Source organism: Bos indicus, chromosome 20 (assembly GCF_029378745.1).
Source record: "Bos indicus isolate NIAB-ARS_2022 breed Sahiwal x Tharparkar chromosome 20, NIAB-ARS_B.indTharparkar_mat_pri_1.0, whole genome shotgun sequence".
NCBI classification, from domain to species: domain Eukaryota; kingdom Metazoa; phylum Chordata; class Mammalia; order Artiodactyla; family Bovidae; genus Bos; species Bos indicus.
Window position 1 is genome coordinate 17,492,598 of NC_091779.1, and position 13,068 is coordinate 17,505,665.

Below are 13,068 nucleotides of genomic sequence, written 5' to 3' on the forward strand. Positions count from 1 at the left end.
TTCTCCAGGCAAGAGTACGGGAGTGGGGTGCCATTGCCTTCTCCCAGGTGCAATTCTACTTAACTCAAATAGTAAGATATAACCTAGGTTCCATGTGGGATGTGAGGCATTTTCATATGTTGCTGTGTTTGGATAGAGCCTCCCAGTTAACAGCACTTGCATCGTAACACAATCTTGCAATGTCCAATACTCCTAGAAATAGCACCAAAGTGTTAGTCTCCCAGGTGTGTCTGATTCTTTGCGGCCCCATAGACTGTAGCCCACCAGGATCCTCTGTCCATGGGATTCTCCAGGCAAGAACAGTGGAATGGGTTGCCATTCCTTTCTCCAGGTATCTTCCCGACCCAGGGACCAAACCTGCATCTCCTGCATTGGCAGCTGGATTCTTTACTTTTGAGCCATCTGGGAAGCCTGTCAGCACATAGCAGTGGGCATTTTCTTAGTCAGGAAAGGATCATTTCCCAAGGGGAAAGGGGATTTCTTCTAACTACAGGTGAAACAGATAAAGACCGGAGGAAGGGGAAAAGTGGTCCAGGCAGAGAGTGACATTCACAAAGTGGTGAAAGAAAGAGCAGCAAATCCTAATGCAGAATGACTGAAATGTACAAGACCTGGATGACAGGTGGTGAAAACTGAGGCTAGAGAAATAAATAAGGGCCACTTCCTATGGAACACTGATTTGCCACCTAAAGAATCTGGATCAGATCCTGACAGCAATGGAAAACCATCAAAGAATTTTAAAAGGGTTATTATGAACCCATTTGTGTTTTTTAAAACGATGACTCACCACTCAGAGGAAGGGCGTTCCTAACTGTGTGGTCTCAAGCCCTCTAGCATCAGATTCTCAGACCCTCTAGCATCACCTGGGGGACCAGTTAAAACTGAAGAATCTGTGCCCCACCTTGTTGTTATCGTTCAGCCGCTCAGTTGTGTTCAACTCTTTGCCACCCCATGGACCTTACAGTTACAAAATCAGAACCCCAAGGGGTAAACCCACAAGCCTAAACTCATTCAGAAGACATTCTTCAAGTGACTCTTAGGCCTGCTCGATACTTAAATGTCAGTGGTGGCATTCTTTAGGGCTGAGGGCACAATAAAGGGGTATCCAGTGGTAGAGACACAAAAGGAGTCTAACGTGGTAACTGATTTGGATGCGGAGGGTGGAGAAGCTTTAATCCCCAGAATGGGGAATCAGGGAGCTCTGACATTTTGAGAGAACTTTGGTCCTGAGAAACAACTGCTGTGATTCCTCGCCCACAGAAGTGAACATGAGAAAGTCTGGTAGAAGAAGATAAGGAACAGCTATCCCTCCTCTGGGTGGGCAACAGACACTCAAGAAGCCTGTATGCAGGATGTAGATGTGTTGGGGACAGGCTCTGTAAAACCAGATTCTACTCTAGGTCAAGCAGGTGTGCGGCTTGGAAGCATTGACCGGTGGGTTCCAGTAGGTACTGCTGCACCTTCTGGCACTTTCTGTTTGTCTTTGAACTATGTAAACTCAATATTCTTCCTATGGCTTAGAAAGTTGACATTGACAAGGAAGGAGATGCTTTGAGTGGTGCATCTGCAGTCTGCCTGCACCAAAGAAAGGTCAAAACGCTCCTCTCTGTTGGCTGGGCTTGGAATCAGTAAGCAGCGTGTGTAGGGTTGGAAAGCATCAAGCATTAAGACTAGGAAGCCTGAAAGAGACGAGGTGTGGGCGTTATCCTCTCCCGCTGCAGAAATCACCATCACCTGCTGGGGTGATTGTTTTCGCATGTTTGTGTTGCACTCCCCTAGGGTGGGGCTTCCTTTGTGGCTCAGCTGGTAAAGAATCTGCCCACAATGCAGGACACCTGGGCTCAATCCCTGGATTGGAAAGACCCCCTGGAGAAGGGAAAGGCTACCCACTCCAGTATTCTTGTCTGGAGAAGTCCATGGACTATTCAGTCCACGGGGTTGCAAACAGTCAGACACGACTGAGCGACTTTCACTCACTCACTCACTCACTCACTCCCCTAGGGTGAGGTGTTTGAGAATCCACGCTGTCATCTTTCCTCGGCTGGGAACCCAAAGCCAGGCGGGGGCAGACCCAGTAATAAACTCTACCCTTCTCATCCTCAGCCTACTGCTCCAACCTCCAAAACTTCCCAATTGCTGTGCTACCTACCACGAGTGACCTTTTTCTGAAAAAAAAAAAAAATAGAGGCCAGAGACATAGGAGGGTTTTCCAGAATATATTTTTGCCCTGTATATAGTATTCAACACATTCAGAATCTGGTTTGAGCTGAGAAAATTCTTGTCCTCGAACTGAGTCCTATATTAGTTACTGCAGCCTTCGCTGTGAAAACAAACAGGCCCCCAAAGTGCAGTGGCTTGACACAGAGGAAGTTTCTCTCTCTTTTGTGCAACAGTTGAGTGCAAGTGACCTGGGGCGGCAGTGGATGGGGTTGGGGAAGGGCTCTATTTCATGCAGTCATTTAAGGATTTAGGCTGGCAGAGCCCTGGCTGCCTTCAGGCTTTGGCTCCCAAGGTCCCTCTGGACATTGCCCAGCAGCACAAAGGGAAACACGGAGGATGCAGGATGGAAGTTTTGAAGTCCAGGCCTAGAAGTGGTACACATCCCTCCTCCTACACCTCACTGGAATTAAATCAGCTTCATGGCCACATCCAACTAAAGGGAGGTTGGAAAACACGAAAGAAACAAAATATGATGAGAAAATAATAAGTGCCTAGTAATCTGTGCATCAACATGGGATCACTTCCTAGATAGTGGTGACAAAACCGGGGAACTCTGGAAAGTTCATTCATTACCTGCCATTTCTAATTCACTCATCCACAAGCATCTATTAAGCTCTCACTGTGTATGGGATACTGTTCTAAAGGCTTTGAAGGTCTTTTAGGTGTGCAGGACTTAGACTCTCCTCTCAAGGAGCTCACAGAATAATGGGAAAGACAGACAGAAACGATGAGGTAAGAGCTATAATATAGAAGTACATAAAGAATCACACAAGCACTCGGCGGGGGGGGGAGTTCCCCTAGGTGGACCTTCAGGGATGATTAGAGAATTTTTCAGAACAAAAAGACAGGAAAGGGCAATTTCAAATAGGGAGCAGGGTTGGCAAAGTCATAGAATTATGAAAGAGCAAGAAATATGCAGAGTACGGGATCTGGTATAGAGAACAGGCAAAGTTTCGGATGAAGAGATAAGAGATGCAGGAAAGGCAGAGGTGGGACAAGGTTAGCATTGCATTAGAAAACACCTTGCAAGCACAAAAAATATTTTTAGTTTTTACCTCTAAGCCAATGATTCTCTTGTTCTCTAATGACACGCTGTTTTCCCCTCACTCTTCTCAGACACCTGGTTCAAATTTTTGTTTTATGTATGTGTAGCGTCTTGTCTCTGAATTCTGCTATAGGTGTGACTTGACTCAAGACTCAAATTATGTCATCAAGACTCAGTTTCTCTCCGTTTTTAGGCTGTGCCCACTCCGGTATTTGCAGAAATATTTACTGAACCTGTTTGGCAGGCTCTGCATGGTAGCAAGAAGGCAACAGGAGACCTGGCTTCTATATTCTTTCACGTTCACATTCAATGGAAAGTTCTGACAAACTTCTTTTGGTGTATCACTGGCATAGAGGGGCTTGTGTGCTCATTCTTGAACTATTTTCTTTGGTTTGTAGTTTTTAAATGTTTTTGTTGTGGTTTTGATTTGGTTGTTTTTGCTGGGGAGATGAGCGCTGTGACCTCCTTGCCCTCTGGTCTTGCTGATGTCTTGAATCAACATTTTAGCCCGAGGAATATAATCCTCTGTTTAGCTCAGGCCTTGAACTCATGCTTGAGTAGTGAGAGGATAGTTGCCCAAAAGGAAACCTAGGTTCAGTTACCAAATGGTGGGTAGATGGACACATAGGCAAGGAAAAAAATTCTTACATAGAGTTCCAGTGGACAGATTCTGCAGCCCACTGGCTGACTGCTAGGACCCAAAGTATGCCTTGGGGGTTTCTAAAATGCTTACCTTTTCATAAGCCACTTTCTTTTTTTTTTTATCCTTCCAGTTCTCTCAGCTGGTCAAAATACTCTCTATTTTGAAAAATTAAGAAATAAAAGCTCATATTCACTTCCTTTATGGAGCCCAAAATATTCTCTGTGCTGCTAAGTTGCTTCAGTCGTGTCAGACTCTGTGCGACCCCATAGACGGCAATTCACCAGGCTCCCCCGTCCCTGGGATTCTCCAGGCAAGAACACTGGAGTGGGTTGCCATTTCCTTCTCCAATGCGTGAAAGTGAAGTCGCTCAGTCGTGTCCGACTCTTAGCGACCCCATGGATTGCAGCCTACCAGGCTCCTCCGTCCATAGGATTTTCCAGGCAAGAGTCTTGGAGTGGGGTGCCATGTCCTGCTCTAAGTATTCTCTACTTCCTGCAAAAAAGTATAGCACTTATTATTTACACAACTTTTTAGAAAACAAATGTTCTCCACTTCCTACTGCTTGCTTTTAAAAAAAATCAATTTATTTTTTATTGAAGGATAATTGCTTTACAGAAGTTTGCTGTTTTCTGTCAAACTTCAATATGAATCACCCATAAGTATACTACAGTTTCTCTCTTAAGCTTGATTCTAAACTCCTTTAGGGAAATAACTTTATACATCTTTATTTTTCCTGATACTTAACTTATATCTCACTTTATTTGCATATTTACATCCCACATTGTTCTAAAATAAATTTAAGGTAACTTATAACAATGCACATGTACAACAAGTGGAATAAAATTTAAAATAAGTTGCTGAACTTCTTTGGCAAATCCAGTTACTATATAAATTTAACTTCTCTGAGACAGCCATGATGTGAGGAAGCCCAGACTAAACAGGTGGAGGGTGAGCTGCCAGCCTTTTCTTAGCTGTTCTACCCATTCTAGTTTACTTCTAGAGTGAAGAAGCCATTTCAGATACTGCAGCCCAGACAGAAGCCACATGGAGCAGAGGAATCTAGCCAATGACAGAATTTAGGACCCAGATATATGACCACAGCCAAGCTGTCCCAGACATACCCAGCCATTCGAGCCACTCCTGGTGAGGCCCCAAACATTGTGGAGTAGACACAAGTCTCCCAATGTGCCCTGACGTAATACTTGACCTACAAAATCTCATTCAAATCACTATGCTAGGTTCAGAGGGGATGCAAAGAAAACGAACCTTTCTTCTAACCCTCATGGAGTACAGAGGCCAGAAATCTGAAGGACTAGAAAGAGTAAGATTTACATCTAACAGTTCCAGTTCTGGATAAGATGGAGTAATCACATTTCGCTCTCTCACTTTTAGTTATAAAACCTGGGCAAAATGCACTGAGCACTCTTGGAAGTAAATATTAGCAAGCATGCTGGGAATGAATTCTAGAATTTGAAGCAGTTTTTCTCTCCTATATTTCATGAGTTTATGCATGTATAATGCGAACTGTGTGCTGAAAACTATAAAATTCTGATGAAAGAAAGCAAAGAATCCAAAATAATTAGAATGATATACCATGTTTATGGGTTTAAAGACTCACAATAGTGAAGGTGTCACTTGTCCCTAAATAGATCCATAGATTTTAAGCAATTTCAATGAAAGTCTCAAAAGGAGTTTTATAAAGACAAACTAATTCTAAAATTCCTTTCAAAAGTCAATGGAGCTGAAAAAAAATCACTTTGGAAAAGAAGAATTAAGAGAGAGAAACATAATGATTGATCTTAAAACCTCTTATAAAATTATATTCCCAGGTGGCACAGTGATAAAGAATTCACCTGCAATGCAGGAGGCTCAAGAGACAAGGGTTTGATCCCCAAGTTGGGAAGATTCCTTGGAGTAAGAAATAGCAACCTGCTTCAATATTCTTGTCTGGAAAGCTCCATGGCCAGAGGAGCCCGTTGGGCTATAGTCCATGGGGCTGCAAAGAGTCAGACATGACTGAGTGACTGAGCACAGCACATAAAATTAGAGTAGTTGAAACTGTATGAAATTCACCAAGGAGAAGACACATAAATCAATGCAATAGAATAGAGTCCAGTAGTAAATCTACATATAATGAACAATTGGCATCTGACAAATGCAAAGACAATTCAGTGGAGGATAATCATTTCAAGAAATGGTACTGGAATTATTGGGCAACCACATAAAAAATCTTAAGAAGAACCTCTAAGTAAACCCTGTGATTGTGTGTGCTCAGGCTCTTCAGTCTCGTCCAACTCTTTGTGACCCTATGCGCTTTACTCTACCAGGCTCCTCTGTCCAAGGGAGTCTTCAGGCAAGAATACTGCAGTGGGTCAGGTCACCACGCCCTCCTCCAGGTCATCTTCCTGACCCAGGGACTGACCCACCTCTTATGTCTCCTGCATTGGCAGTCAGGTTCTTTGCCACTAGTGCCACCTGGGAAGCCCCAAGTAAGCCCTATATCCTCCTAACTTAATTCAAGAAGTAACTCAAAATGGATCATGGATCTAAATGCAGTATATTTTAAAAATAAGAATTTTAGAATAAAATATTAGAAGAAATTTACCAAGACCTATAGTTAAACAAGATGTTTTTTAACATCTCACCAAAAGTATAATCCATAAAATTAAACATTAATACATTTAAATTTATCAAAATTAAAAACTTCTCTGCAAAAGACACTGTTAAGAAAATGAAAAAAGCTACAGACTGGATGAAAATATTTGCAAATCACATATCTGACACAGAACCTGCATCCAGAATACTTAAACAATTCTCCAGATTTAACAATAAGAAAACAAACAAAATATTTAAAAAGCAGTCAGAACTTGAACAGACACTTCACTTTTGAGGGAAACTCAAATCAAAGTCATGAAATACCACCACATGTCTATGAGAATGGCTAATTAAAAATACAGTACTAAGTGCTGATACAAATAAGAAACATATTCTTGGTAGAAATCTACAATGGTCCAGCCACTCAGGAAAACAATTTGGTAGGTTCTTTTAAAACTAAGCATATATTTACTAGATGGGCCAGAAATCCCATTCCAAATGTACTTCAACAGTTGAATGAATAAACAAGATACACCCTTACAAAGAAGCTGCTGCTGCTGCTGCTGCTCCTAAGTCGCTTCAGTCATGTCCAACTCTGTGCAATCCCATAGACAGCAGCCCACCAGGCTCCCCTGTCCCTGGGATTCTCCAGGCAAGAACACTGGAGTGGGTTGCCATTTCCTTCTCCATTACTCAGTAATATAAAAGGAACAAACTTAAATATTTGAAGCTGACTCATTTGAAAAGATCCTGATGCTGGGAAAGATTGAGGGCAGGCGGAGAAGGGGACGACAGAGGATGAGATGGTTGGATGGCATCACCGACTCAACGGACATGGGTTTGGGTGGACTCCAGGAGTTGGTGATGGACAGGGAGGCCTGGTGTGCTGCGGTTCATGGGGTTGCAAAGAGTTGGACATGACTGAGCGACTGAACTGAACTGAAACTTAAATGACTCTCAAAGACACATCAAGTGAGAAGAACCAGTCCCTAAGGGTTACTTGCTATATGATTCCATTTATATGATAGTCACAAAAAGTATTGTGATAAAGAACAGATCAGTTGTTCCCATCAGTTCAGGTGGGGAAGGGTTGTGACTACAGAAAGAAAGCACAGGGAATTTGTTGGGGTGATAGAACTACTGTGTGTCCTGATGGTGGTGGTGATGGTTGCACAAACCTACACGTGTATTAAAATTCATGGAATTGTACACTAAAAATAGGCAAATTTATGTTAATTTTAAAAATAATATTTCTAAAGTGTGGGATGGTAAAAATTATACTTAGACAATGGTCTATAAGAGAAAAAAAATTTTTAAACCTGTATACATAAGGGAGGAGGACGTCTGAGAACTCTGCTAGAGAAACAAACCTTGCCCTTGAGCTTTGACATTTCCAGAGTGTGACTGTGATGGGGTCCAGCCCCCTAATCTAGGCGGTTTTCTTTGCCCAAGGCCTCCCCCTGCCCCTGCCCCCAGCTATGAACCATTGTATGCTGACAGCAGCTATAGGAGTGAAGGGCATTTGTATGCTGACAGCTTGATTAGTTAACTATTCCTTGAGGAGGAAGCCTGAGTTATTGGCTGACCTCCACCTGTGACAATACACTACATCTTAGCCATCACCGAGCCAGGTAACTAACCTCACTTTGCCCTTATTCTTTACACATCTCAAAACACTTTCAACAATGCTACCTCTTTCAAATCTCAAGGCACCTCTGTGAGGAAAGGTGGGGTGGGTATCATTATCTTTATTTTATGTAAGAAAGAAACTGAAACCAAGAAGTTAAATGATTTGGCCGAGGTCAAGCAGCTGGGGAAAAGCCCACAAACGAGACCCAGGACTACCAGCTTGTACTCTCATTCTCTCCTCCATCTATCCATCTGAAAAATATTTATTGAGTACTTACTATATGACAGGGGGTGTGTCCCTGTTTGCTTAAATTTCATCTGAGAGAAAAGACATATGTATAGATGCTCAAAACAAGGCACTAAATAGTAAAGGCCTCTCTATTGTAAGAACAGTAAGAGTTACAATTGGTGTGCTAGTTGTTGAGTGATCAGGACAGACTTAACAGAAAAGATGGACCTTGATTTGAATTGTAAGAATTGGGAGAGAATTTTGAAAAATTGAGATTGAGGGACATATTCCACATGCAAGAATGCATGATAGCCAGCCCATGGATTTATGCCTCCTAATATCCATGGCCTCGTGTGGTCTTTCAGTTCAGTTGCTAGTCGTGTCCAACTCTTTGTGACCCCATGGCCTGCAGCACGCCAGGTTTCCCTGTCCGTCATCAACTCCCAGAGCTTGCTCAAGCTCATGTCCATCGCGTCAGTGATGCCTTCCAACCATCTCATCCTCTGTCATCCCCTTCTCCTCCCACCTTCAATATTTTCCAGCATCGGGGTCTTTTCCAGTGAGTCAGTTCTTAGCATCAAGTGGCCAAAATATTGAAGTTTCAGCTTTAGCATCAGTCTTCCAATGAATGTTCAGGATTGATTTCCTTTAGGATGGACTGGTTGAATCTCCTTGCAGTCCAAGGGACTCTCAGGAGTCTTCTCCAACAGCACAGTTCAAAAGTGTCAATTCTCTCGTGTTCAATCAGGGTTGTTGTAGCTGAACAACAGAGTATGGCAGAGGGGACAGTGTGGGACTTCTGAGGCTAGGTCTACAGGGTATTGTGGCTTGTACCCTTTCTCCTAAATGCTCATTCTAAATGAGCTCATCCTAAATGCTGAGAGAATTCAGCCCCAGGTCACTCGAGCAGCCCTGAATAGAGGCCCCTGTGGAGGGTAATTGAGACTTCTTGCCAATAGCCCACACCAACTCGCCATCCATGTGAGTGAGCCACCGTGGGAGAGGATTGTCAAGTTCCAGTCTAGTACTCAGATGATTGCAAACTTCAGCAGATATCTCACTGCAAACGCATGAGAACCCCCAAGGCAAAACTACCCATCTAAAGTGCTTTCCCAACTTCTGACCCATAGAAACCATAAGAGATTTAAGTAATTATTGCTATTTTAAACCATTGAACTTTAGGATGATTTTTCATACAGCATTGCAGTTTTAGTCGCTTGGTCATGTCCAACTCTTTGCGACCCCACAGACGACTATATCCCACCAGGCTCCTCTGTCCATGGAGTTCTCCAGGCAAGAATACTGGAGTGGGTTGCCATTTCCTTCTCCAGGGCCATATAGCATTAGGTAACAATAAAATATGTGAGCCAACTTTCAGAAAAAAAAAACCTATAAGACCTATTCAAAAGATAGTTCTCTCCAGAAGCCAAGAAGGTAGGAGTTCTAGTAGACTGAGCATGGAGTAGAAAAGGCTTGAACAAAGGCAGTGGCAGAAAGAATTGAGAGGAAAGGACAGAAGGGAAAGGCCACAGAGAGAATCCACTGGACTCCCTAGGGTTCTCGGCATGAATAACTCATGGTTATTCCTGCTAATGTGAACAATGCTGTTCAGGCTGTTTGCAGAAGTATCTTCGGGAAAACAGAATGGGTTGTTTCCTTCGTTCCTCAGTTTTCATCTTTTCATTTCATGGCCTGGGGGTTGGGGTCCCCTGCTCTAGAGGACAGAAGATCAATAAGGTGAAAGGATTGTGTGTCCTCAAGCCACCTCACAAAAGGCTACCTGACAAATGCCTACATTTAACAATTATGTGAGCAAGAAATAAATTTCCACTGCATGAAACAATAAACAAGTCATCAGGATAGTGGAAAGTGAGTGGAGGGAAAATAGGATAAAGAGTGAGCCCAGTACATACACACACACGTCTCAAAGTCCAGGGTGGATGCTTGCTAGATATGAATCATGACCTTATGAGCTGGGCTGTCTAATAGCCAAATCAAAAAGAGAAAGAGGATCAGTGACATGATTCACAAAGACCACAAAATTTTAAAAAGAATAAAGAATTGTTCAGAAGTGTGATTACTTCCAATAATAAAATTAAATAGAATTTTGCCTAGTGAGTCTTCATAAAAAGACACTGCGTGATGTAATAAACAATGTCCTCAATAATGTCCCAGCAGCCAGTAGAGCCATACGTTTTTATAACTCTGTTTCTTTTAATGTCCTTCAGTGAAGGACAAAAGAAGTGGTAAAATGTCATGGTAAAATCCAGTAAAATCTATTCCATGGGGCTTGGGGAAAAGCACAAAATTTAGTGGTCAAGTTAGTTCTCTGCTGGTTTGGCTGTACCTAACAGTAAACATGAGAGCATCCAGAGGTATTCACAAATGTGGAGCTTTTAGACAGTCCCTCCTCAGCCAAATATCAGTATATATTTGATAAATACATTTTTGTTAACTGATACTCTGGCAGTTATGTGTGTAGCTTTGAGGGTGAAAAAGAGAAAGTAGGAGAAGCCCAAATATCCTGGTGCTGCTTCCCTATGACCCCACATTACCTACCAAATCTTATCCGGATGCTCTGGTGGCCAGGATATTTCACCATCTCATGTTTTTTGCAGTATTTTCTCCCAGTGTATTTTTCTGGAGCAGTATAATTAAGAACACTGACTAGAGAATAAGAAAGGAAGAATAATAAAATATAAGAACAACTGTAAAGAGTCATTATGATATGCTTTCAAAGCCAATAATTACCACTCTTGCTTAACATATAAATCACTATTAGTGTTCTGTTTGAACTACAACTGGGTACTTGTTATTTGACACAGAATGCTTTTGAGAAAGACCTAACATCTGCCCACAATTGGATTCCTTTCCAAGCATTCCTGGGAGGAGGAGGAAAGGGATGTCAGGAGGGTAATTTAATGCTTATAGTTAAAACCTTGAAAAGGACCCATTGTGAGGGAAGTTGAAGGGGATGAATTAATAAACATAGAAAATAACTTCTGGTTGGCTTCGTAAAGTAAACCCCGAGAGTTGTCTTTAAAGTGAGAAGCTTCAAGACCAGCTCTTTGTAAAACAAAAAGGTTATATACCACATCGGGAAATCAAGACTCTTGGAAGAACAGGCATAACTTGAGAGTAGTTGGCTTGAGGAAGTGAGGATGGACGAAATATGGACCCGAAGGCCAGCTCTGGACCCGGAGACCTAGGAATTGTTGCTGTTGTTCAGGCACCAAGTCATGTCCAACTTTTTGTGACCTTATGGACTGCAGCACACCAGGTTTCCCTGCCCCTCACCATCTCCTAGAGTTTTCCCAAGTCCCTGTCCATTGAATCAGTGATGGAGGAGGGAATGGCAAACCACTCCAATATACTTGCTTTGAGAACGCCAAGAACTATATAAAAAGAGACCTAGGAGACTGATTAAGTAACTGTGGTCAGTGCACATTGCCAATCATTTTAGTGAGCATGAAAGAAAACTGGAGGAAAACTGATCTTTGGTGGGTGGTGGAGGTTTCTACAACAGGGGAAAATGGTACCGTGACAGCAGTGTACTAACTCTTTGGATCGGGGGTGTGGCAGAGGGAAGATATTTGGAATTAAATGCATTTAAAATATGAGTTGCACACCATGTGTAGTGATAGTCATTTAGATTCCCCTAGAGTCAGGCAAACGAGCTGTGAATCTGACAACAAGATGGATAAATTATTATCCTGACAACTCAAAATCTGGCAAGAGCCGGAGAACTATTCCAGCGGTGATGACAGAAACAGGTCAGGCTCGGATCGAGCCAGAGCTAAGGAACAAATATTTCTAGTATTTTATGCAAAACACTATTCAACCATTTTTCTTTCAGTTCAGTGAAGCTTAGAAACAATAAAAACAGTATTTATATGACTTTGGAGGAATTCAGGAAATCCGTGAGGATGCCTGAAATCTGGAGAATCAATGGGTGAAGATGGATTTATGCTAGTATTATGTTAAGTGCTGCTGTGATCTCAGACCTCAGGTTCTGCCTTCAGAGTGACATAAACCTAGTAACCTTTCCCAGCCTTGGAAACATTTCTTCTCCTCCAATCTCCAAGGTGATTTCTTCTGCTTCAGTCTCCTGAGCTACTCGGAACTACTCCTAAGACAATGCTGTAGATACGGTAGATACACTTGGTTGCCTACTCAACAGTCATTTCACCCTTTTTCCTTATAAACAAACCCCCAAATTTGTTGAGCAAGTCATCCTCTTCCACCTGACCTTGTGCTCACTGGACAAGTCACACACTCCTTTCCCCTTTTCAGATCTTTCTTGAGAATAAACATGTAACATCATTCTACGCACCAAGATGTGAGCAGGAAATCTCTGAAGGGGTGGGAGCAGGGTGGGGAGGGTGGCACGGATTTTAGGAAAGGTTTCCTAGCCTTGCAAAGGAGATTCATAGGGGAAAATAGTCATTCTGCGGCTCAGTGTTGTCATGGGTGTGTGTGCTTGGAAATGGGATGGCAATCAAGCAACCATAAAGGGTACTAGTCAAGGAAAAGTCAACGAGTAATGACAGCAGCACAGAAAGATGAAAAGAACAAACATCCTTGATGTCATTGAGGCTACCAAATAAGCCAAACTGGAGATCCCCATTCCAGGACTTAGAAATGTTCCCATTGTTTCAGCAATTTTGACTTGAGTAGTCTAGTTCTCTATTACTTGCAGCTGAAAGT